Below are 22336 nucleotides of genomic sequence, written 5' to 3' on the forward strand. Positions count from 1 at the left end.
GTGGATGCGAGTCATGAATCCGGTCGGAAGGTGTTTACTGGCCGTGAGCTACCCTTGGTGCACAAATATCGTTCCGACGATAACTTTTGATCCGCCCGTCAGATCGTAGCGATTCTTATATTGATTCGGGGGTACTCGGGAAGATTAATCGCGCGATGACAGCCCTGGCGGTCATCCGGCTTCCCGACATGCTCGGATCGTCCATCCGGTGTCATCTAGCAGGATTTTTTCGCACTTTCATTTAAACGGACTTCGTACGACAATGCGAGTGGAAACTCTTTATTACTTTGACAATGGAGAGGCATGCTGGGTGCGATCATACCAGCACAAATGCACTGGATCCCATCAGAACTCCGAAGTTAAGCGTGCTTGGGCGAGAGTAGTACTAGGATGGGTGACCTCCTGGGAAGTCCTCGTGTTGCACCCCTGTCACTTTTTTGGGCTATCTACCACTTTTTTCGAACAATCTTTCGGTTCTGGAACATCGATGCGAACTGAAACGCACGTTTAGTGCGTCGCCTCCTACGTTTCGGTTCGGATCTTTTTATTTTCTTCCGGATGGTGAATTCAAACACGTCCGGTCTTTATTATGGCGGGGTGATAGTGTCGTTTGATTCGATAAACGGAATTCGTTCTGACATTTCATTTGCGGTCAAATTATAGCGGGGGTTTGTTTAGATTCAGTGACGTACAGGCTATAGCGGATGAGTGTACTAGTGGATGCGAGTCATGAACCCGGTCGGAAGGTGTTTACTGGCCGTGAGCTACCCTTGGTGCACAAATATCGTTCCGACGATAACTTTTGATCCGCCCGTCAGATCGTGGCGATTCTTATATTGATTCGGGGGTACTCGGGAAGATTCATCGCGCGATGACAGCCCTGGCGGTCATCCGGCTTCCCGACATGCTCGGATCGTCCATCCGGTGTCATCTAGCAGGATTTTTTCGCACTTTCATTTAAACGGACTTCGTACGACAATGCGAGTGGAAACTCTTTATTACTTTGACAATGGAGAGGCATGCTGGGTGCGATCATACCAGCACAAATGCACTGGATCCCATCAGAACTCCGAAGTTAAGCGTGCTTGGGCGAGAGTAGTACTAGGATGGGTGACCTCCTGGGAAGTCCTCGTGTTGCACCCCTGTCACTTTTTTCGGCTATCTACCACTTTTTTCGAACAATCTTTCGGTTCTGGAACATCGATGCGAACTGAAACGCACGTTTAGTGCGTCGCCTCTTACGTTTCGGTTCGGATCTTTTTATTTTCTTCCGGATGGTGAATTCAAAGACGTCCGGTCTATATTATGGCGGGGTGATAGTGTCGTTTGATTCGATAAACGGAATTCGTTCTGACATTTCATTTGCAGTCAAATTATAGCGGGGGTTTGTTTAGATTCAGTGACGTACAGGCTATAGCGGATGAGTGTACTAGTGGATGCGAGTCATGAATCCGGTCGGAAGGTGTTTACTGGCCGTGAGCTACCCTTGGTGCACAAATATCGTTCCGACGATAACTTTTGATCCGCCCGTCAGATCGTCGCGATTCTTATATTGATTCGGGGGTACTCGGGAAGATCCATCGCGCGATGACAGCCCTGGCGGTCATCCGGCTTCCCGACATGCTCGGATCGTCCATCCGGTGTAATCTAGCAGGATTTTTTCGCACTTTCATTTAAACGGACTTCGTACGACAATGCGAGTGGAAACTCTTTATTACTTTGACAATGGAGAGGCATGCTGGGTGCGATCATACCAGCACAAATGCACTGGATCCCATCAGAACTCCGAAGTTAAGCGTGCTTGGGCGAGAGTAGTACTAGGATGGGTGACCTCCTGGGAAGTCCTCGTGTTGCACCCCTGTCACTTTTTTCGGCTATCTACCACTTTTTTCGAACAATCTTTCGGTTCTGGAACATCGATGCGAACTGAAACGCACGTTTAGTGCGTCGCCTCCTACGTTTCGGTTCGGATCTTTTTATTTTCTTCCGGATGGTGAATTCAAACACGTCCGGTCTTTATTATGGCGGGGTGATAGTGTCGTTTGATTCGATAAACGGAATTCGTTCTGACATTTCATTTGCAGTCAAATTATAGCGGGGGTTTGTTTAGATTCAGTGACGTACAGGCTATAGCGGATGAGTGTACTAGTGGATGCGAGTCATGAATCCGGTCGGAAGGTGTTTACTGGCCGTGAGCTACCCTTGGTGCACAAATATCGTTCCGACGATAACTTTTGATCCGCCCGTCAGATCGTAGCGATTCTTATATTGATTCGGGGGTACTCGGGAAGATCCATCGCGCGATGACAGCCCTGGCAGTCATCCGGCTTCCCGACATGCTCGGATCGTCCATCCGGTGTCATCTAGCAGGATTTTTTCGCACTTTCATTTAAACGGACTTCGTACGACAATGCGAGTGGAAACTCTTTATTACTTTGACAATGGAGAGGCATGCTGGGTGCGATCATACCAGCACAAATGCACTGGATCCCATCAGAACTCCGAAGTTAAGCGTGCTTGGGCGAGAGTAGTACTAGGATGGGTGACCTCCTGGGAAGTCCTCGTGTTGCACCCCTGTCACTTTTTTGGGCTATCTACCACTTTTTTCGAACAATCTTTCGGTTCTGGAACATCGATGCGAACTGAAACGCACGTTTAGTGCGTCGCCTCCTACGTTTCGGTTCGGATCTTTTTATTTTCTTCCGGATGGTGAATTCAAACACGTCCGGTCTTTATTATGGCGGGGTGATAGTGTCGTTTGATTCGATAAACGGAATTCGTTCTGACATTTCATTTGCGGTCAAATTATAGCGGGGGTTTGTTTAGATTCAGTGACGTACAGGCTATAGCGGATGAGTGTACTAGTGGATGCGAGTCATGAATCCGGTCGGAAGGTGTTTACTGGCCGTGAGCTACCCTTGGTGCACAAATATCGTTCCGACGATAACTTTTGATCCGCCCGTCAGATCGTCGCGATTCTTATATTGATTCGGGGGTACTCGGGAAGATCCATCGCGCGATGACAGCCCTGGCGGTCATCCGGCTTCCCGACATGCTCGGATCGTCCATCCGGTGTAATCTAGCAGGATTTTTTCGCACTTTCATTTAAACGGACTTCGTACGACAATGCGAGTGGAAACTCTTTATTACTTTGACAATGGAGAGGCATGCTGGGTGCGATCATACCAGCACAAATGCACTGGATCCCATCAGAACTCCGAAGTTAAGCGTGCTTGGGCGAGAGTAGTACTAGGATGGGTGACCTCCTGGGAAGTCCTCGTGTTGCACCCCTGTCACTTTTTTCGGCTATCTACCACTTTTTTCGAACAATCTTTCGGTTCTGGAACATCGATGCGAACTGAAACGCACGTTTAGTGCGTCGCCTCTTACGTTTCGGTTCGGATCTTTTTATTTTCTTCCGGATGGTGAATTCAAAGACGTCCGGTCTATATTATGGCGGGGTGATAGTGTCGTTTGATTCGATAAACGGAATTCGTTCTGACATTTCATTTGCAGTCAAATTATAGCGGGGGTTTGTTTAGATTCAGTGACGTACAGGCTATAGCGGATGAGTGTACTAGTGGATGCGAGTCATGAATCCGGTCGGAAGGTGTTTACTGGCCGTGAGCTACCCTTGGTGCACAAATATCGTTCCGACGATAACTTTTGATCCGCCCGTCAGATCGTCGCGATTCTTATATTGATTCGGGGGTACTCGGGAAGATCCATCGCGCGATGACAGCCCTGGCGGTCATCCGGCTTCCCGACATGCTCGGATCGTCCATCCGGTGTAATCTAGCAGGATTTTTTCGCACTTTCATTTAAACGGACTTCGTACGACAATGCGAGTGGAAACTCTTTATTACTTTGACAATGGAGAGGCATGCTGGGTGCGATCATACCAGCACAAATGCACTGGATCCCATCAGAACTCCGAAGTTAAGCGTGCTTGGGCGAGAGTAGTACTAGGATGGGTGACCTCCTGGGAAGTCCTCGTGTTGCACCCCTGTCACTTTTTTCGGCTATCTACCACTTTTTTCGAACAATCTTTCGGTTCTGGAACATCGATGCGAACTGAAACGCACGTTTAGTGCGTCGCCTCTTACGTTTCGGTTCGGATCTTTTTATTTTCTTCCGGATGGTGAATTCAAAGACGTCCGGTCTATATTATGGCGGGGTGATAGTGTCGTTTGATTCGATAAACGGAATTCGTTCTGACATTTCATTTGCAGTCAAATTATAGCGGGGGTTTGTTTAGATTCAGTGACGTACAGGCTATAGCGGATGAGTGTACTAGTGGATGCGAGTCATGAATCCGGTCGGAAGGTGTTTACTGGCCGTGAGCTACCCTTGGTGCACAAATATCGTTCCGACGATAACTTTTGATCCGCCCGTCAGATCGTCGCGATTCTTATATTGATTCGGGGGTACTCGGGAAGATCCATCGCGCGATGACAGCCCTGGCGGTCATCCGGCTTCCCGACATGCTCGGATCGTCCATCCGGTGTAATCTAGCAGGATTTTTTCGCACTTTCATTTAAACGGACTTCGTACGACAATGCGAGTGGAAACTCTTTATTACTTTGACAATGGAGAGGCATGCTGGGTGCGATCATACCAGCACAAATGCACTGGATCCCATCAGAACTCCGAAGTTAAGCGTGCTTGGGCGAGAGTAGTACTAGGATGGGTGACCTCCTGGGAAGTCCTCGTGTTGCACCCCTGTCACTTTTTTCGGCTATCTACCACTTTTTTCGAACAATCTTTCGGTTCTGGAACATCGATGCGAACTGAAACGCACGTTTAGTGCGTCGCCTCCTACGTTTCGGTTCGGATCTTTTTATTTTCTTCCGGATGGTGAATTCAAACACGTCCGGTCTTTATTATGGCGGGGTGATAGTGTCGTTTGATTCGCTAAACGGAATTCGTTCTGACATTTCATTTGCAGTCAAATTATAGCGGGGGTTTGTTTAGATTCAGTGACGTACAGGCTATAGCGGATGAGTGTACTAGTGGATGCGAGTCATGAATCCGGTCGGAAGGTGTTTACTGGCCGTGAGCTACCCTTGGTGCACAAATATCGTTCCGACGATAACTTTTGATCCGCCCGTCAGATCGTAGCGATTCTTATATTGATTCGGGGGTACTCGGGAAGATCCATCGCGCGATGACAGCCCTGGCAGTCATCCGGCTTCCCGACATGATCGGATCGTCCATCCGGTGTCATCTAGCAGGATTTTTTCGCACTTTCATTTAAACGGACTTCGTACGACAATGCGAGTGGAAACTCTTTATTACTTTGACAATGGAGAGGCATGCTGGGTGCGATCATACCAGCACAAATGCACTGGATCCCATCAGAACTCCGAAGTTAAGCGTGCTTGGGCGAGAGTAGTACTAGGATGGGTGACCTCCTGGGAAGTCCTCGTGTTGCACCCCTGTCACTTTTTTGGGCTATCTACCACTTTTTTCGAACAATCTTTCGGTTCTGGAACATCGATGCGAACTGAAACGCACGTTTAGTGCGTCGCCTCCTACGTTTCGGTTCGGATCTTTTTATTTTCTTCCGGATGGTGAATTCAAACACGTCCGGTCTTTATTATGGCGGGGTGATAGTGTCGTTTGATTCGATAAACGGAATTCGTTCTGACATTTCATTTGCGGTCAAATTATAGCGGGGGTTTGTTTAGATTCAGTGACGTACAGGCTATAGCGGATGAGTGTACTAGTGGATGCGAGTCATGAATCCGGTCGGAAGGTGTTTACTGGCCGTGAGCTACCCTTGGTGCACAAATATCGTTCCGACGATAACTTTTGATCCGCCCGTCAGATCGTCGCGATTCTTATATTGATTCGGGGGTACTCGGGAAGATCCATCGCGCGATGACAGCCCTGGCGGTCATCCGGCTTCCCGACATGCTCGGATCGTCCATCCGGTGTCATCTAGCAGGATTTTTTCGCACTTTCATTTAAACGGACTTCGTACGACAATGCGAGTGGAAACTCTTTATTACTTTGACAATGGAGAGGCATGCTGGGTGCGATCATACCAGCACAAATGCACTGGATCCCATCAGAACTCCGAAGTTAAGCGTGCTTGGGCGAGAGTAGTACTAGGATGGGTGACCTCCTGGGAAGTCCTCGTGTTGCACCCCTGTCACTTTTTTCGGCTATCTACCACTTTTTTCGAACAATCTTTCGGTTCTGGAACATCGATGCGAACTGAAACGCACGTTTAGTGCGTCGCCTCTTACGTTTCGGTTCGGATCTTTTTATTTTCTTCCGGATGGTGAATTCAAAGACGTCCGGTCTATATTATGGCGGGGTGATAGTGTCGTTTGATTCGATAAACGGAATTCGTTCTGACATTTCATTTGCAGTCAAATTATAGCGGGGGTTTGTTTAGATTCAGTGACGTACAGGCTATAGCGGATGAGTGTACTAGTGGATGCGAGTCATGAATCCGGTCGGAAGGTGTTTACTGGCCGTGAGCTACCCTTGGTGCACAAATATCGTTCCGACGATAACTTTTGATCCGCCCGTCAGATCGTCGCGATTCTTATATTGATTCGGGGGTACTCGGGAAGATCCATCGCGCGATGACAGCCCTGGCGGTCATCCGGCTTCCCGACATGCTCGGATCGTCCATCCGGTGTAATCTAGCAGGATTTTTTCGCACTTTCATTTAAACGGACTTCGTACGACAATGCGAGTGGAAACTCTTTATTACTTTGACAATGGAGAGGCATGCTGGGTGCGATCATACCAGCACAAATGCACTGGATCCCATCAGAACTCCGAAGTTAAGCGTGCTTGGGCGAGAGTAGTACTAGGATGGGTGACCTCCTGGGAAGTCCTCGTGTTGCACCCCTGTCACTTTTTTCGGCTATCTACCACTTTTTTCGAACAATCTTTCGGTTCTGGAACATCGATGCGAACTGAAACGCACGTTTAGTGCGTCGCCTCTTACGTTTCGGTTCGGATCTTTTTATTTTCTTCCGGATGGTGAATTCAAAGACGTCCGGTCTATATTATGGCGGGGTGATAGTGTCGTTTGATTCGATAAACGGAATTCGTTCTGACATTTCATTTGCAGTCAAATTATAGCGGGGGTTTGTTTAGATTCAGTGACGTACAGGCTATAGCGGATGAGTGTACTAGTGGATGCGAGTCATGAATCCGGTCGGAAGGTGTTTACTGGCCGTGAGCTACCCTTGGTGCACAAATATCGTTCCGACGATAACTTTTGATCCGCCCGTCAGATCGTCGCGATTCTTATATTGATTCGGGGGTACTCGGGAAGATCCATCGCGCGATGACAGCCCTGGCGGTCATCCGGCTTCCCGACATGCTCGGATCGTCCATCCGGTGTAATCTAGCAGGATTTTTTCGCACTTTCATTTAAACGGACTTCGTACGACAATGCGAGTGGAAACTCTTTATTACTTTGACAATGGAGAGGCATGCTGGGTGCGATCATACCAGCACAAATGCACTGGATCCCATCAGAACTCCGAAGTTAAGCGTGCTTGGGCGAGAGTAGTACTAGGATGGGTGACCTCCTGGGAAGTCCTCGTGTTGCACCCCTGTCACTTTTTTCGGCTATCTACCACTTTTTTCGAACAATCTTTCGGTTCTGGAACATCGATGCGAACTGAAACGCACGTTTAGTGCGTCGCCTCCTACGTTTCGGTTCGGATCTTTTTATTTTCTTCCGGATGGTGAATTCAAACACGTCCGGTCTTTATTATGGCGGGGTGATAGTGTCGTTTGATTCGATAAACGGAATTCGTTCTGACATTTCATTTGCAGTCAAATTATAGCGGGGGTTTGTTTAGATTCAGTGACGTACAGGCTATAGCGGATGAGTGTACTAGTGGATGCGAGTCATGAATCCGGTCGGAAGGTGTTTACTGGCCGTGAGCTACCCTTGGTGCACAAATATCGTTCCGACGATAACTTTTGATCCGCCCGTCAGATCGTAGCGATTCTTATATTGATTCGGGGGTACTCGGGAAGATCCATCGCGCGATGACAGCCCTGGCAGTCATCCGGCTTCCCGACATGCTCGGATCGTCCATCCGGTGTCATCTAGCAGGATTTTTTCGCACTTTCATTTAAACGGACTTCGTACGACAATGCGAGTGGAAACTCTTTATTACTTTGACAATGGAGAGGCATGCTGGGTGCGATCATACCAGCACAAATGCACTGGATCCCATCAGAACTCCGAAGTTAAGCGTGCTTGGGCGAGAGTAGTACTAGGATGGGTGACCTCCTGGGAAGTCCTCGTGTTGCACCCCTGTCACTTTTTTGGGCTATCTACCACTTTTTTCGAACAATCTTTCGGTTCTGGAACATCGATGCGAACTGAAACGCACGTTTAGTGCGTCGCCTCCTACGTTTCGGTTCGGATCTTTTTATTTTCTTCCGGATGGTGAATTCAAACACGTCCGGTCTTTATTATGGCGGGGTGATAGTGTCGTTTGATTCGATAAACGGAATTCGTTCTGACATTTCATTTGCGGTCAAATTATAGCGGGGGTTTGTTTAGATTCAGTGACGTACAGGCTATAGCGGATGAGTGTACTAGTGGATGCGAGTCATGAATCCGGTCGGAAGGTGTTTACTGGCCGTGAGCTACCCTTGGTGCACAAATATCGTTCCGACGATAACTTTTGATCCGCCCGTCAGATCGTCGCGATTCTTATATTGATTCGGGGGTACTCGGGAAGATCCATCGCGCGATGACAGCCCTGGCGGTCATCCGGCTTCCCGACATGCTCGGATCGTCCATCCGGTGTCATCTAGCAGGATTTTTTCGCACTTTCATTTAAACGGACTTCGTACGACAATGCGAGTGGAAACTCTTTATTACTTTGACAATGGAGAGGCATGCTGGGTGCGATCATACCAGCACAAATGCACTGGATCCCATCAGAACTCCGAAGTTAAGCGTGCTTGGGCGAGAGTAGTACTAGGATGGGTGACCTCCTGGGAAGTCCTCGTGTTGCACCCCTGTCACTTTTTTCGGCTATCTACCACTTTTTTCGAACAATCTTTCGGTTCTGGAACATCGATGCGAACTGAAACGCACGTTTAGTGCGTCGCCTCTTACGTTTCGGTTCGGATCTTTTTATTTTCTTCCGGATGGTGAATTCAAAGACGTCCGGTCTATATTATGGCGGGGTGATAGTGTCGTTTGATTCGATAAACGGAATTCGTTCTGACATTTCATTTGCAGTCAAATTATAGCGGGGGTTTGTTTAGATTCAGTGACGTACAGGCTATAGCGGATGAGTGTACTAGTGGATGCGAGTCATGAATCCGGTCGGAAGGTGTTTACTGGCCGTGAGCTACCCTTGGTGCACAAATATCGTTCCGACGATAACTTTTGATCCGCCCGTCAGATCGTCGCGATTCTTATATTGATTCGGGGGTACTCGGGAAGATCCATCGCGCGATGACAGCCCTGGCGGTCATCCGGCTTCCCGACATGCTCGGATCGTCCATCCGGTGTAATCTAGCAGGATTTTTTCGCACTTTCATTTAAACGGACTTCGTACGACAATGCGAGTGGAAACTCTTTATTACTTTGACAATGGAGAGGCATGCTGGGTGCGATCATACCAGCACAAATGCACTGGATCCCATCAGAACTCCGAAGTTAAGCGTGCTTGGGCGAGAGTAGTACTAGGATGGGTGACCTCCTGGGAAGTCCTCGTGTTGCACCCCTGTCACTTTTTTCGGCTATCTACCACTTTTTTCGAACAATCTTTCGGTTCTGGAACATCGATGCGAACTGAAACGCACGTTTAGTGCGTCGCCTCCTACGTTTCGGTTCGGATCTTTTTATTTTCTTCCGGATGGTGAATTCAAACACGTCCGGTCTTTATTATGGCGGGGTGATAGTGTCGTTTGATTCGCTAAACGGAATTCGTTCTGACATTTCATTTGCAGTCAAATTATAGCGGGGGTTTGTTTAGATTCAGTGACGTACAGGCTATAGCGGATGAGTGTACTAGTGGATGCGAGTCATGAATCCGGTCGGAAGGTGTTTACTGGCCGTGAGCTACCCTTGGTGCACAAATATCGTTCCGACGATAACTTTTGATCCGCCCGTCAGATCGTAGCGATTCTTATATTGATTCGGGGGTACTCGGGAAGATCCATCGCGCGATGACAGCCCTGGCAGTCATCCGGCTTCCCGACATGATCGGATCGTCCATCCGGTGTCATCTAGCAGGATTTTTTCGCACTTTCATTTAAACGGACTTCGTACGACAATGCGAGTGGAAACTCTTTATTACTTTGACAATGGAGAGGCATGCTGGGTGCGATCATACCAGCACAAATGCACTGGATCCCATCAGAACTCCGAAGTTAAGCGTGCTTGGGCGAGAGTAGTACTAGGATGGGTGACCTCCTGGGAAGTCCTCGTGTTGCACCCCTGTCACTTTTTTGGGCTATCTACCACTTTTTTCGAACAATCTTTCGGTTCTGGAACATCGATGCGAACTGAAACGCACGTTTAGTGCGTCGCCTCCTACGTTTCGGTTCGGATCTTTTTATTTTCTTCCGGATGGTGAATTCAAACACGTCCGGTCTTTATTATGGCGGGGTGATAGTGTCGTTTGATTCGATAAACGGAATTCGTTCTGACATTTCATTTGCGGTCAAATTATAGCGGGGGTTTGTTTAGATTCAGTGACGTACAGGCTATAGCGGATGAGTGTACTAGTGGATGCGAGTCATGAATCCGGTCGGAAGGTGTTTACTGGCCGTGAGCTACCCTTGGTGCACAAATATCGTTCCGACGATAACTTTTGATCCGCCCGTCAGATCGTCGCGATTCTTATATTGATTCGGGGGTACTCGGGAAGATCCATCGCGCGATGACAGCCCTGGCGGTCATCCGGCTTCCCGACATGCTCGGATCGTCCATCCGGTGTCATCTAGCAGGATTTTTTCGCACTTTCATTTAAACGGACTTCGTACGACAATGCGAGTGGAAACTCTTTATTACTTTGACAATGGAGAGGCATGCTGGGTGCGATCATACCAGCACAAATGCACTGGATCCCATCAGAACTCCGAAGTTAAGCGTGCTTGGGCGAGAGTAGTACTAGGATGGGTGACCTCCTGGGAAGTCCTCGTGTTGCACCCCTGTCACTTTTTTCGGCTATCTACCACTTTTTTCGAACAATCTTTCGGTTCTGGAACATCGATGCGAACTGAAACGCACGTTTAGTGCGTCGCCTCTTACGTTTCGGTTCGGATCTTTTTATTTTCTTCCGGATGGTGAATTCAAAGACGTCCGGTCTATATTATGGCGGGGTGATAGTGTCGTTTGATTCGATAAACGGAATTCGTTCTGACATTTCATTTGCAGTCAAATTATAGCGGGGGTTTGTTTAGATTCAGTGACGTACAGGCTATAGCGGATGAGTGTACTAGTGGATGCGAGTCATGAATCCGGTCGGAAGGTGTTTACTGGCCGTGAGCTACCCTTGGTGCACAAATATCGTTCCGACGATAACTTTTGATCCGCCCGTCAGATCGTCGCGATTCTTATATTGATTCGGGGGTACTCGGGAAGATCCATCGCGCGATGACAGCCCTGGCGGTCATCCGGCTTCCCGACATGCTCGGATCGTCCATCCGGTGTAATCTAGCAGGATTTTTTCGCACTTTCATTTAAACGGACTTCGTACGACAATGCGAGTGGAAACTCTTTATTACTTTGACAATGGAGAGGCATGCTGGGTGCGATCATACCAGCACAAATGCACTGGATCCCATCAGAACTCCGAAGTTAAGCGTGCTTGGGCGAGAGTAGTACTAGGATGGGTGACCTCCTGGGAAGTCCTCGTGTTGCACCCCTGTCACTTTTTTCGGCTATCTACCACTTTTTTCGAACAATCTTTCGGTTCTGGAACATCGATGCGAACTGAAACGCACGTTTAGTGCGTCGCCTCTTACGTTTCGGTTCGGATCTTTTTATTTTCTTCCGGATGGTGAATTCAAAGACGTCCGGTCTATATTATGGCGGGGTGATAGTGTCGTTTGATTCGATAAACGGAATTCGTTCTGACATTTCATTTGCAGTCAAATTATAGCGGGGGTTTGTTTAGATTCAGTGACGTACAGGCTATAGCGGATGAGTGTACTAGTGGATGCGAGTCATGAATCCGGTCGGAAGGTGTTTACTGGCCGTGAGCTACCCTTGGTGCACAAATATCGTTCCGACGATAACTTTTGATCCGCCCGTCAGATCGTCGCGATTCTTATATTGATTCGGGGGTACTCGGGAAGATCCATCGCGCGATGACAGCCCTGGCGGTCATCCGGCTTCCCGACATGCTCGGATCGTCCATCCGGTGTAATCTAGCAGGATTTTTTCGCACTTTCATTTAAACGGACTTCGTACGACAATGCGAGTGGAAACTCTTTATTACTTTGACAATGGAGAGGCATGCTGGGTGCGATCATACCAGCACAAATGCACTGGATCCCATCAGAACTCCGAAGTTAAGCGTGCTTGGGCGAGAGTAGTACTAGGATGGGTGACCTCCTGGGAAGTCCTCGTGTTGCACCCCTGTCACTTTTTTCGGCTATCTACCACTTTTTTCGAACAATCTTTCGGTTCTGGAACATCGATGCGAACTGAAACGCACGTTTAGTGCGTCGCCTCCTACGTTTCGGTTCGGATCTTTTTATTTTCTTCCGGATGGTGAATTCAAACACGTCCGGTCTTTATTATGGCGGGGTGATAGTGTCGTTTGATTCGATAAACGGAATTCGTTCTGACATTTCATTTGCAGTCAAATTATAGCGGGGGTTTGTTTAGATTCAGTGACGTACAGGCTATAGCGGATGAGTGTACTAGTGGATGCGAGTCATGAATCCGGTCGGAAGGTGTTTACTGGCCGTGAGCTACCCTTGGTGCACAAATATCGTTCCGACGATAACTTTTGATCCGCCCGTCAGATCGTAGCGATTCTTATATTGATTCGGGGGTACTCGGGAAGATCCATCGCGCGATGACAGCCCTGGCAGTCATCCGGCTTCCCGACATGCTCGGATCGTCCATCCGGTGTCATCTAGCAGGATTTTTTCGCACTTTCATTTAAACGGACTTCGTACGACAATGCGAGTGGAAACTCTTTATTACTTTGACAATGGAGAGGCATGCTGGGTGCGATCATACCAGCACAAATGCACTGGATCCCATCAGAACTCCGAAGTTAAGCGTGCTTGGGCGAGAGTAGTACTAGGATGGGTGACCTCCTGGGAAGTCCTCGTGTTGCACCCCTGTCACTTTTTTGGGCTATCTACCACTTTTTTCGAACAATCTTTCGGTTCTGGAACATCGATGCGAACTGAAACGCACGTTTAGTGCGTCGCCTCCTACGTTTCGGTTCGGATCTTTTTATTTTCTTCCGGATGGTGAATTCAAACACGTCCGGTCTTTATTATGGCGGGGTGATAGTGTCGTTTGATTCGATAAACGGAATTCGTTCTGACATTTCATTTGCGGTCAAATTATAGCGGGGGTTTGTTTAGATTCAGTGACGTACAGGCTATAGCGGATGAGTGTACTAGTGGATGCGAGTCATGAATCCGGTCGGAAGGTGTTTACTGGCCGTGAGCTACCCTTGGTGCACAAATATCGTTCCGACGATAACTTTTGATCCGCCCGTCAGATCGTCGCGATTCTTATATTGATTCGGGGGTACTCGGGAAGATCCATCGCGCGATGACAGCCCTGGCGGTCATCCGGCTTCCCGACATGCTCGGATCGTCCATCCGGTGTCATCTAGCAGGATTTTTTCGCACTTTCATTTAAACGGACTTCGTACGACAATGCGAGTGGAAACTCTTTATTACTTTGACAATGGAGAGGCATGCTGGGTGCGATCATACCAGCACAAATGCACTGGATCCCATCAGAACTCCGAAGTTAAGCGTGCTTGGGCGAGAGTAGTACTAGGATGGGTGACCTCCTGGGAAGTCCTCGTGTTGCACCCCTGTCACTTTTTTCGGCTATCTACCACTTTTTTCGAACAATCTTTCGGTTCTGGAACATCGATGCGAACTGAAACGCACGTTTAGTGCGTCGCCTCTTACGTTTCGGTTCGGATCTTTTTATTTTCTTCCGGATGGTGAATTCAAAGACGTCCGGTCTATATTATGGCGGGGTGATAGTGTCGTTTGATTCGATAAACGGAATTCGTTCTGACATTTCATTTGCAGTCAAATTATAGCGGGGGTTTGTTTAGATTCAGTGACGTACAGGCTATAGCGGATGAGTGTACTAGTGGATGCGAGTCATGAATCCGGTCGGAAGGTGTTTACTGGCCGTGAGCTACCCTTGGTGCACAAATATCGTTCCGACGATAACTTTTGATCCGCCCGTCAGATCGTCGCGATTCTTATATTGATTCGGGGGTACTCGGGAAGATCCATCGCGCGATGACAGCCCTGGCGGTCATCCGGCTTCCCGACATGCTCGGATCGTCCATCCGGTGTAATCTAGCAGGATTTTTTCGCACTTTCATTTAAACGGACTTCGTACGACAATGCGAGTGGAAACTCTTTATTACTTTGACAATGGAGAGGCATGCTGGGTGCGATCATACCAGCACAAATGCACTGGATCCCATCAGAACTCCGAAGTTAAGCGTGCTTGGGCGAGAGTAGTACTAGGATGGGTGACCTCCTGGGAAGTCCTCGTGTTGCACCCCTGTCACTTTTTTCGGCTATCTACCACTTTTTTCGAACAATCTTTCGGTTCTGGAACATCGATGCGAACTGAAACGCACGTTTAGTGCGTCGCCTCCTACGTTTCGGTTCGGATCTTTTTATTTTCTTCCGGATGGTGAATTCAAACACGTCCGGTCTTTATTATGGCGGGGTGATAGTGTCGTTTGATTCGCTAAACGGAATTCGTTCTGACATTTCATTTGCAGTCAAATTATAGCGGGGGTTTGTTTAGATTCAGTGACGTACAGGCTATAGCGGATGAGTGTACTAGTGGATGCGAGTCATGAATCCGGTCGGAAGGTGTTTACTGGCCGTGAGCTACCCTTGGTGCACAAATATCGTTCCGACGATAACTTTTGATCCGCCCGTCAGATCGTAGCGATTCTTATATTGATTCGGGGGTACTCGGGAAGATCCATCGCGCGATGACAGCCCTGGCAGTCATCCGGCTTCCCGACATGATCGGATCGTCCATCCGGTGTCATCTAGCAGGATTTTTTCGCACTTTCATTTAAACGGACTTCGTACGACAATGCGAGTGGAAACTCTTTATTACTTTGACAATGGAGAGGCATGCTGGGTGCGATCATACCAGCACAAATGCACTGGATCCCATCAGAACTCCGAAGTTAAGCGTGCTTGGGCGAGAGTAGTACTAGGATGGGTGACCTCCTGGGAAGTCCTCGTGTTGCACCCCTGTCACTTTTTTGGGCTATCTACCACTTTTTTCGAACAATCTTTCGGTTCTGGAACATCGATGCGAACTGAAACGCACGTTTAGTGCGTCGCCTCCTACGTTTCGGTTCGGATCTTTTTATTTTCTTCCGGATGGTGAATTCAAACACGTCCGGTCTTTATTATGGCGGGGTGATAGTGTCGTTTGATTCGATAAACGGAATTCGTTCTGACATTTCATTTGCGGTCAAATTATAGCGGGGGTTTGTTTAGATTCAGTGACGTACAGGCTATAGCGGATGAGTGTACTAGTGGATGCGAGTCATGAATCCGGTCGGAAGGTGTTTACTGGCCGTGAGCTACCCTTGGTGCACAAATATCGTTCCGACGATAACTTTTGATCCGCCCGTCAGATCGTCGCGATTCTTATATTGATTCGGGGGTACTCGGGAAGATCCATCGCGCGATGACAGCCCTGGCGGTCATCCGGCTTCCCGACATGCTCGGATCGTCCATCCGGTGTCATCTAGCAGGATTTTTTCGCACTTTCATTTAAACGGACTTCGTACGACAATGCGAGTGGAAACTCTTTATTACTTTGACAATGGAGAGGCATGCTGGGTGCGATCATACCAGCACAAATGCACTGGATCCCATCAGAACTCCGAAGTTAAGCGTGCTTGGGCGAGAGTAGTACTAGGATGGGTGACCTCCTGGGAAGTCCTCGTGTTGCACCCCTGTCACTTTTTTCGGCTATCTACCACTTTTTTCGAACAATCTTTCGGTTCTGGAACATCGATGCGAACTGAAACGCACGTTTAGTGCGTCGCCTCTTACGTTTCGGTTCGGATCTTTTTATTTTCTTCCGGATGGTGAATTCAAAGACGTCCGGTCTATATTATGGCGGGGTGATAGTGTCGTTTGATTCGATAAACGGAATTCGTTCTGACATTTCATTTGCAGTCAAATTATAGCGGGGGTTTGTTTAGATTCAGTGACGTACAGGCTATAGCGGATGAGTGTACTAGTGGATGCGAGTCATGAATCCGGTCGGAAGGTGTTTACTGGCCGTGAGCTACCCTTGGTGCACAAATATCGTTCCGACGATAACTTTTGATCCGCCCGTCAGATCGTCGCGATTCTTATATTGATTCGGGGGTACTCGGGAAGATCCATCGCGCGATGACAGCCCTGGCGGTCATCCGGCTTCCCGACATGCTCGGATCGTCCATCCGGTGTAATCTAGCAGGATTTTTTCGCACTTTCATTTAAACGGACTTCGTACGACAATGCGAGTGGAAACTCTTTATTACTTTGACAATGGAGAGGCATGCTGGGTGCGATCATACCAGCACAAATGCACTGGATCCCATCAGAACTCCGAAGTTAAGCGTGCTTGGGCGAGAGTAGTACTAGGATGGGTGACCTCCTGGGAAGTCCTCGTGTTGCACCCCTGTCACTTTTTTCGGCTATCTACCACTTTTTTCGAACAATCTTTCGGTTCTGGAACATCGATGCGAACTGAAACGCACGTTTAGTGCGTCGCCTCCTACGTTTCGGTTCGGATCTTTTTATTTTCTTCCGGATGGTGAATTCAAACACGTCCGGTCTTTATTATGGCGGGGTGATAGTGTCGTTTGATTCGATAAACGGAATTCGTTCTGACATTTCATTTGCAGTCAAATTATAGCGGGGGTTTGTTTAGATTCAGTGACGTACAGGCTATAGCGGATGAGTGTACTAGTGGATGCGAGTCATGAATCCGGTCGGAAGGTGTTTACTGGCCGTGAGCTACCCTTGGTGCACAAATATCGTTCCGACGATAACTTTTGATCCGCCCGTCAGATCGTAGCGATTCTTATATTGATTCGGGGGTACTCGGGAAGATCCATCGCGCGATGACAGCCCTGGCAGTCATCCGGCTTCCCGACATGCTCGGATCGTCCATCCGGTGTCATCTAGCAGGATTTTTTCGCACTTTCATTTAAACGGACTTCGTACGACAATGCGAGTGGAAACTCTTTATTACTTTGACAATGGAGAGGCATGCTGGGTGCGATCATACCAGCACAAATGCACTGGATCCCATCAGAACTCCGAAGTTAAGCGTGCTTGGGCGAGAGTAGTACTAGGATGGGTGACCTCCTGGGAAGTCCTCGTGTTGCACCCCTGTCACTTTTTTGGGCTATCTACCACTTTTTTCGAACAATCTTTCGGTTCTGGAACATCGATGCGAACTGAAACGCACGTTTAGTGCGTCGCCTCCTACGTTTCGGTTCGGATCTTTTTATTTTCTTCCGGATGGTGAATTCAAACACGTCCGGTCTTTATTATGGCGGGGTGATAGTGTCGTTTGATTCGATAAACGGAATTCGTTCTGACATTTCATTTGCGGTCAAATTATAGCGGGGGTTTGTTTAGATTCAGTGACGTACAGGCTATAGCGGATGAGTGTACTAGTGGATGCGAGTCATGAATCCGGTCGGAAGGTGTTTACTGGCCGTGAGCTACCCTTGGTGCACAAATATCGTTCCGACGATAACTTTTGATCCGCCCGTCAGATCGTCGCGATTCTTATATTGATTCGGGGGTACTCGGGAAGATCCATCGCGCGATGACAGCCCTGGCGGTCATCCGGCTTCCCGACATGCTCGGATCGTCCATCCGGTGTCATCTAGCAGGATTTTTTCGCACTTTCATTTAAACGGACTTCGTACGACAATGCGAGTGGAAACTCTTTATTACTTTGACAATGGAGAGGCATGCTGGGTGCGATCATACCAGCACAAATGCACTGGATCCCATCAGAACTCCGAAGTTAAGCGTGCTTGGGCGAGAGTAGTACTAGGATGGGTGACCTCCTGGGAAGTCCTCGTGTTGCACCCCTGTCACTTTTTTCGGCTATCTACCACTTTTTTCGAACAATCTTTCGGTTCTGGAACATCGATGCGAACTGAAACGCACGTTTAGTGCGTCGCCTCTTACGTTTCGGTTCGGATCTTTTTATTTTCTTCCGGATGGTGAATTCAAAGACGTCCGGTCTATATTATGGCGGGGTGATAGTGTCGTTTGATTCGATAAACGGAATTCGTTCTGACATTTCATTTGCAGTCAAATTATAGCGGGGGTTTGTTTAGATTCAGTGACGTACAGGCTATAGCGGATGAGTGTACTAGTGGATGCGAGTCATGAATCCGGTCGGAAGGTGTTTACTGGCCGTGAGCTACCCTTGGTGCACAAATATCGTTCCGACGATAACTTTTGATCCGCCCGTCAGATCGTCGCGATTCTTATATTGATTCGGGGGTACTCGGGAAGATCCATCGCGCGATGACAGCCCTGGCGGTCATCCGGCTTCCCGACATGCTCGGATCGTCCATCCGGTGTAATCTAGCAGGATTTTTTCGCACTTTCATTTAAACGGACTTCGTACGACAATGCGAGTGGAAACTCTTTATTACTTTGACAATGGAGAGGCATGCTGGGTGCGATCATACCAGCACAAATGCACTGGATCCCATCAGATCTCCGAAGTTAAGCGTGCTTGGGCGAGAGTAGTACTAGGATGGGTGACCTCCTGGGAAGTCCTCGTGTTGCACCCCTGTCACTGTTTTCGGCTATCTACCACTTTTTTCGAACAATCTTTTGGTTCTGGAACATCGATGCGAACTGAAACGCACGTTTAGTGCGTCGCCTCCTACGTTTCGGTTCGGATCTTTTTATTTTCTTCCGGATGGTGAATTCAAACACGTCCGGTCTTTATTATGGCGGGGTGATAGTGTCGTTTGATTCGATAAACGGAATTCGTTCTGACATTTCATTTGCGGTCAAATTATAGCGGGGGTTTGTTTAGATTCAGTGACGTACAGGCTATAGCGGATGAGTGTACTAGTGGATGAGAGTCATGAATCCGGTCGGAAGGTGTTTACTGGCCGTGAGCTACCCTTGGTGCACAAATATCGTTCCGACGATAACTTTTGATCCGCCCGTCAGATCGTGGCGATTCTTATATTGATTCGGGGGTACTCGGGAAGATTCATCGCGCGATGACAGCCCTGGCGGCCATCCGGCTTCCCGACATGCTCGGATCGTCCATCCGGTGTCATCTAGCAGGATTTTTTCGCACTTTCATTTAAACGGACTTCGTACGACAATGCGAGTGGAAACTCTTTATTACTTTGACAATGGAGAGGCATGCTGGGTGCGATCATACCAGCACAAATGCACTGGATCCCATCAGAACTTCGAAGTTAAGCGTGCTTGGGCGAGAGTAGTACTAGGATGGGTGACCTCCTGGGAAGTCCTCGTGTTGCACCCCTGTCACTTTTTTCGGCTATCTACCACTTTTTTCGAACAATCTTTCGGTTCTGGAACATCGATGCGAACTGAAACGCACGTTTAGTGCGTCGCCTCATACGTTTCGGTTCGGATCTTTTTATTTTCTTCCGGATGGTGAATTCAAAGACGTCAGGTCTTTATTATGGCGGGCTGATAGTGTCGTTTGATTCGATAAACGGAATTCGTTCTGACATTTCATTTGCGGTCAAATTATAGCGGGGGTTTGTTTAGATTCAGTGACGTACAGGCTATAGCGGATGAGTGTACTAGTGGATGCGAGTCATGAATCCGGTCGGAAGGTGTTTACTGGCCGTGAGATACCCTTGGTGCACAAATATCGTTCCGACGATAACTTTTGATCCGCCCGTCAGATCGTAGCGATTCTTATATTGATTCGGGGGTACTCGGGAAGATTAATCGCGCGATGACAGCCCTGGCGGTCATCCGGCTTCCCGACATGCTCGGATCGTCCATCCGGTGTCATCTAGCAGGATTTTTTCGCACTTTCATTTAAACGGACTTCGTACGACAATGCGAGTGGAAACTCTTTATTACTTTGACAATGGAGAGGCATGCTGGGTGCGATCATACCAGCACAAATGCACTGGATCGCATCAGAACTCCGAAGTTAAGCGTGCTTGGGCGAGAGTAGTACTAGGATGGGTGACCTCCTGGGAAGTCCTCGTGTTGCACCCCTGTCACTTTTTTGGGCTATCTACCACTTTTTTCGAACAATCTTTCGGTTCTGGAACATCGATGCGAACTGAAACGCACGTTTAGTGCGTCGCCTCCTACGTTTCGGTTCGGATCTTTTTATTTTCTTCCGGATGGTGAATTCAAACACGTCCGGTCTTTATTATGGCGGGGTGATAGTGTCGTTTGATTCGATAAACGGAATTCGTTCTGACATTTCATTTGCGGTCAAATTATAGCGGGGGTTTGTTTAGATTCAGTGACGTACAGGCTATAGCGGATGAGTGTACTAGTGGATGCGAGTCATGAACCCGGTCGGAAGGTGTTTACTGGCCGTGAGCTACCCTTGGTGCACAAATATCGTTCCGACGATAACTTTTGATCCGCCCGTCAGATCGTGGCGATTCTTATATTGATTCGGGGGTACTCGGGAAGATTCATCGCGCGATGACAGCCCTGGCGGTCATCCGGCTTCCCGACATGCTCGGATCGTCCATCCGGTGTCATCTAGCAGGATTTTTTCGCACTTTCATTTAAACGGACTTCGTACGACAATGCGAGTGGAAACTCTTTATTACTTTGACAATGGAGAGGCATGCTGGGTGCGATCATACCAGCACAAATGCACTGGATCCCATCAGAACTCCGAAGTTAAGCGTGCTTGGGCGAGAGTAGTACTAGGATGGGTGACCTCCTGGGAAGTCCTCGTGTTGCACCCCTGTCACTTTTTTCGGCTATCTACCACTTTTTTCGAACAATCTTTCGGTTCTGGAACATCGATGCGAACTGAAACGCACGTTTAGTGCGTCGCCTCTTACGTTTCGGTTCGGATCTTTTTATTTTCTTCCGGATGGTGAATTCAAAGACGTCCGGTCTATATTATGGCGGGGTGATAGTGTCGTTTGATTCGATAAACGGAATTCGTTCTGACATTTCATTTGCAGTCAAATTATAGCGGGGGTTTGTTTAGATTCAGTGACGTACAGGCTATAGCGGATGAGTGTACTAGTGGATGCGAGTCATGAATCCGGTCGGAAGGTGTTTACTGGCCGTGAGCTACCCTTGGTGCACAAATATCGTTCCGACGATAACTTTTGATCCGCCCGTCAGATCGTCGCGATTCTTATATTGATTCGGGGGTACTCGGGAAGATCCATCGCGCGATGACAGCCCTGGCGGTCATCCGGCTTCCCGACATGCTCGGATCGTCCATCCGGTGTAATCTAGCAGGATTTTTTCGCACTTTCATTTAAACGGACTTCGTACGACAATGCGAGTGGAAACTCTTTATTACTTTGACAATGGAGAGGCATGCTGGGTGCGATCATACCAGCACAAATGCACTGGATCCCATCAGAACTCCGAAGTTAAGCGTGCTTGGGCGAGAGTAGTACTAGGATGGGTGACCTCCTGGGAAGTCCTCGTGTTGCACCCCTGTCACTTTTTTCGGCTATCTACCACTTTTTTCGAACAATCTTTCGGTTCTGGAACATCGATGCGAACTGAAACGCACGTTTAGTGCGTCGCCTCCTACGTTTCGGTTCGGATCTTTTTATTTTCTTCCGGATGGTGAATTCAAACACGTCCGGTCTTTATTATGGCGGGGTGATAGTGTCGTTTGATTCGATAAACGGAATTCGTTCTGACATTTCATTTGCAGTCAAATTATAGCGGGGGTTTGTTTAGATTCAGTGACGTACAGGCTATAGCGGATGAGTGTACTAGTGGATGCGAGTCATGAATCCGGTCGGAAGGTGTTTACTGGCCGTGAGCTACCCTTGGTGCACAAATATCGTTCCGACGATAACTTTTGATCCGCCCGTCAGATCGTAGCGATTCTTATATTGATTCGGGGGTACTCGGG

At 48.3% G+C, this 22336-nt stretch overlaps 31 non-coding genes across 31 annotated transcripts; all 31 read left to right on the forward strand.

Moving 5' to 3' along the window:
* The first annotated feature begins 308 nt into the window (after positions 1-308).
* On the forward strand, positions 309-427 carry LOC143870978 (5S ribosomal RNA). The gene has a single exon (XR_013245755.1). It is a non-coding gene; the product is annotated as a 5S ribosomal RNA (ribosomal RNA).
* Positions 428-1024: 597 nt separating this feature from the next.
* LOC143870979 (5S ribosomal RNA) lies at positions 1025-1143 on the forward strand. The gene has a single exon (XR_013245756.1). It is a non-coding gene; the product is annotated as a 5S ribosomal RNA (ribosomal RNA).
* Positions 1144-1740: 597 nt separating this feature from the next.
* On the forward strand, positions 1741-1859 carry LOC143870982 (5S ribosomal RNA). The gene has a single exon (XR_013245758.1). It is a non-coding gene; the product is annotated as a 5S ribosomal RNA (ribosomal RNA).
* A 597-nt stretch (positions 1860-2456) lies between these two features.
* On the forward strand, positions 2457-2575 carry LOC143870983 (5S ribosomal RNA). Its single transcript, XR_013245759.1, has one exon. It is a non-coding gene; the product is annotated as a 5S ribosomal RNA (ribosomal RNA).
* A 597-nt stretch (positions 2576-3172) lies between these two features.
* On the forward strand, positions 3173-3291 carry LOC143870984 (5S ribosomal RNA). Its single transcript, XR_013245760.1, has one exon. It is a non-coding gene; the product is annotated as a 5S ribosomal RNA (ribosomal RNA).
* A 597-nt stretch (positions 3292-3888) lies between these two features.
* On the forward strand, positions 3889-4007 carry LOC143870985 (5S ribosomal RNA). Its single transcript, XR_013245761.1, has one exon. It is a non-coding gene; the product is annotated as a 5S ribosomal RNA (ribosomal RNA).
* A 597-nt stretch (positions 4008-4604) lies between these two features.
* Positions 4605-4723, forward strand: LOC143870986 (5S ribosomal RNA). The gene has a single exon (XR_013245762.1). It is a non-coding gene; the product is annotated as a 5S ribosomal RNA (ribosomal RNA).
* Positions 4724-5320: 597 nt separating this feature from the next.
* LOC143870987 (5S ribosomal RNA) lies at positions 5321-5439 on the forward strand. Its single transcript, XR_013245763.1, has one exon. It is a non-coding gene; the product is annotated as a 5S ribosomal RNA (ribosomal RNA).
* A 597-nt stretch (positions 5440-6036) lies between these two features.
* Positions 6037-6155, forward strand: LOC143870988 (5S ribosomal RNA). The gene has a single exon (XR_013245764.1). It is a non-coding gene; the product is annotated as a 5S ribosomal RNA (ribosomal RNA).
* A 597-nt stretch (positions 6156-6752) lies between these two features.
* On the forward strand, positions 6753-6871 carry LOC143870989 (5S ribosomal RNA). Its single transcript, XR_013245765.1, has one exon. It is a non-coding gene; the product is annotated as a 5S ribosomal RNA (ribosomal RNA).
* A 597-nt stretch (positions 6872-7468) lies between these two features.
* Positions 7469-7587, forward strand: LOC143870990 (5S ribosomal RNA). The gene has a single exon (XR_013245766.1). It is a non-coding gene; the product is annotated as a 5S ribosomal RNA (ribosomal RNA).
* Positions 7588-8184: 597 nt separating this feature from the next.
* On the forward strand, positions 8185-8303 carry LOC143870991 (5S ribosomal RNA). Its single transcript, XR_013245767.1, has one exon. It is a non-coding gene; the product is annotated as a 5S ribosomal RNA (ribosomal RNA).
* Positions 8304-8900: 597 nt separating this feature from the next.
* LOC143870993 (5S ribosomal RNA) lies at positions 8901-9019 on the forward strand. The gene has a single exon (XR_013245769.1). It is a non-coding gene; the product is annotated as a 5S ribosomal RNA (ribosomal RNA).
* A 597-nt stretch (positions 9020-9616) lies between these two features.
* Positions 9617-9735, forward strand: LOC143870994 (5S ribosomal RNA). The gene has a single exon (XR_013245770.1). It is a non-coding gene; the product is annotated as a 5S ribosomal RNA (ribosomal RNA).
* A 597-nt stretch (positions 9736-10332) lies between these two features.
* Positions 10333-10451, forward strand: LOC143870995 (5S ribosomal RNA). The gene has a single exon (XR_013245771.1). It is a non-coding gene; the product is annotated as a 5S ribosomal RNA (ribosomal RNA).
* Positions 10452-11048: 597 nt separating this feature from the next.
* LOC143870996 (5S ribosomal RNA) lies at positions 11049-11167 on the forward strand. The gene has a single exon (XR_013245772.1). It is a non-coding gene; the product is annotated as a 5S ribosomal RNA (ribosomal RNA).
* A 597-nt stretch (positions 11168-11764) lies between these two features.
* Positions 11765-11883, forward strand: LOC143870997 (5S ribosomal RNA). The gene has a single exon (XR_013245773.1). It is a non-coding gene; the product is annotated as a 5S ribosomal RNA (ribosomal RNA).
* Positions 11884-12480: 597 nt separating this feature from the next.
* Positions 12481-12599, forward strand: LOC143870998 (5S ribosomal RNA). The gene has a single exon (XR_013245774.1). It is a non-coding gene; the product is annotated as a 5S ribosomal RNA (ribosomal RNA).
* A 597-nt stretch (positions 12600-13196) lies between these two features.
* LOC143870999 (5S ribosomal RNA) lies at positions 13197-13315 on the forward strand. Its single transcript, XR_013245775.1, has one exon. It is a non-coding gene; the product is annotated as a 5S ribosomal RNA (ribosomal RNA).
* Positions 13316-13912: 597 nt separating this feature from the next.
* Positions 13913-14031, forward strand: LOC143871000 (5S ribosomal RNA). The gene has a single exon (XR_013245776.1). It is a non-coding gene; the product is annotated as a 5S ribosomal RNA (ribosomal RNA).
* Positions 14032-14628: 597 nt separating this feature from the next.
* On the forward strand, positions 14629-14747 carry LOC143871001 (5S ribosomal RNA). The gene has a single exon (XR_013245777.1). It is a non-coding gene; the product is annotated as a 5S ribosomal RNA (ribosomal RNA).
* A 597-nt stretch (positions 14748-15344) lies between these two features.
* LOC143871002 (5S ribosomal RNA) lies at positions 15345-15463 on the forward strand. Its single transcript, XR_013245778.1, has one exon. It is a non-coding gene; the product is annotated as a 5S ribosomal RNA (ribosomal RNA).
* A 597-nt stretch (positions 15464-16060) lies between these two features.
* LOC143871004 (5S ribosomal RNA) lies at positions 16061-16179 on the forward strand. The gene has a single exon (XR_013245780.1). It is a non-coding gene; the product is annotated as a 5S ribosomal RNA (ribosomal RNA).
* Positions 16180-16776: 597 nt separating this feature from the next.
* Positions 16777-16895, forward strand: LOC143871005 (5S ribosomal RNA). The gene has a single exon (XR_013245781.1). It is a non-coding gene; the product is annotated as a 5S ribosomal RNA (ribosomal RNA).
* Positions 16896-17492: 597 nt separating this feature from the next.
* On the forward strand, positions 17493-17611 carry LOC143871007 (5S ribosomal RNA). The gene has a single exon (XR_013245782.1). It is a non-coding gene; the product is annotated as a 5S ribosomal RNA (ribosomal RNA).
* A 597-nt stretch (positions 17612-18208) lies between these two features.
* Positions 18209-18327, forward strand: LOC143871008 (5S ribosomal RNA). Its single transcript, XR_013245783.1, has one exon. It is a non-coding gene; the product is annotated as a 5S ribosomal RNA (ribosomal RNA).
* A 597-nt stretch (positions 18328-18924) lies between these two features.
* Positions 18925-19043, forward strand: LOC143873113 (5S ribosomal RNA). Its single transcript, XR_013247834.1, has one exon. It is a non-coding gene; the product is annotated as a 5S ribosomal RNA (ribosomal RNA).
* Positions 19044-19640: 597 nt separating this feature from the next.
* LOC143873594 (5S ribosomal RNA) lies at positions 19641-19759 on the forward strand. Its single transcript, XR_013248298.1, has one exon. It is a non-coding gene; the product is annotated as a 5S ribosomal RNA (ribosomal RNA).
* A 597-nt stretch (positions 19760-20356) lies between these two features.
* On the forward strand, positions 20357-20475 carry LOC143873723 (5S ribosomal RNA). The gene has a single exon (XR_013248425.1). It is a non-coding gene; the product is annotated as a 5S ribosomal RNA (ribosomal RNA).
* Positions 20476-21072: 597 nt separating this feature from the next.
* LOC143871009 (5S ribosomal RNA) lies at positions 21073-21191 on the forward strand. Its single transcript, XR_013245784.1, has one exon. It is a non-coding gene; the product is annotated as a 5S ribosomal RNA (ribosomal RNA).
* A 597-nt stretch (positions 21192-21788) lies between these two features.
* On the forward strand, positions 21789-21907 carry LOC143871010 (5S ribosomal RNA). Its single transcript, XR_013245785.1, has one exon. It is a non-coding gene; the product is annotated as a 5S ribosomal RNA (ribosomal RNA).
* Positions 21908-22336: the final 429 nt, after the last annotated feature.

This window comes from Tasmannia lanceolata, unplaced genomic scaffold, assembly GCF_043159265.1.
Source record: "Tasmannia lanceolata isolate RefF3 unplaced genomic scaffold, GAP_Taslan_0.1 ptg000003l, whole genome shotgun sequence".
In the NCBI taxonomy this organism is placed as follows: domain Eukaryota; kingdom Viridiplantae; phylum Streptophyta; class Magnoliopsida; order Canellales; family Winteraceae; genus Tasmannia; species Tasmannia lanceolata.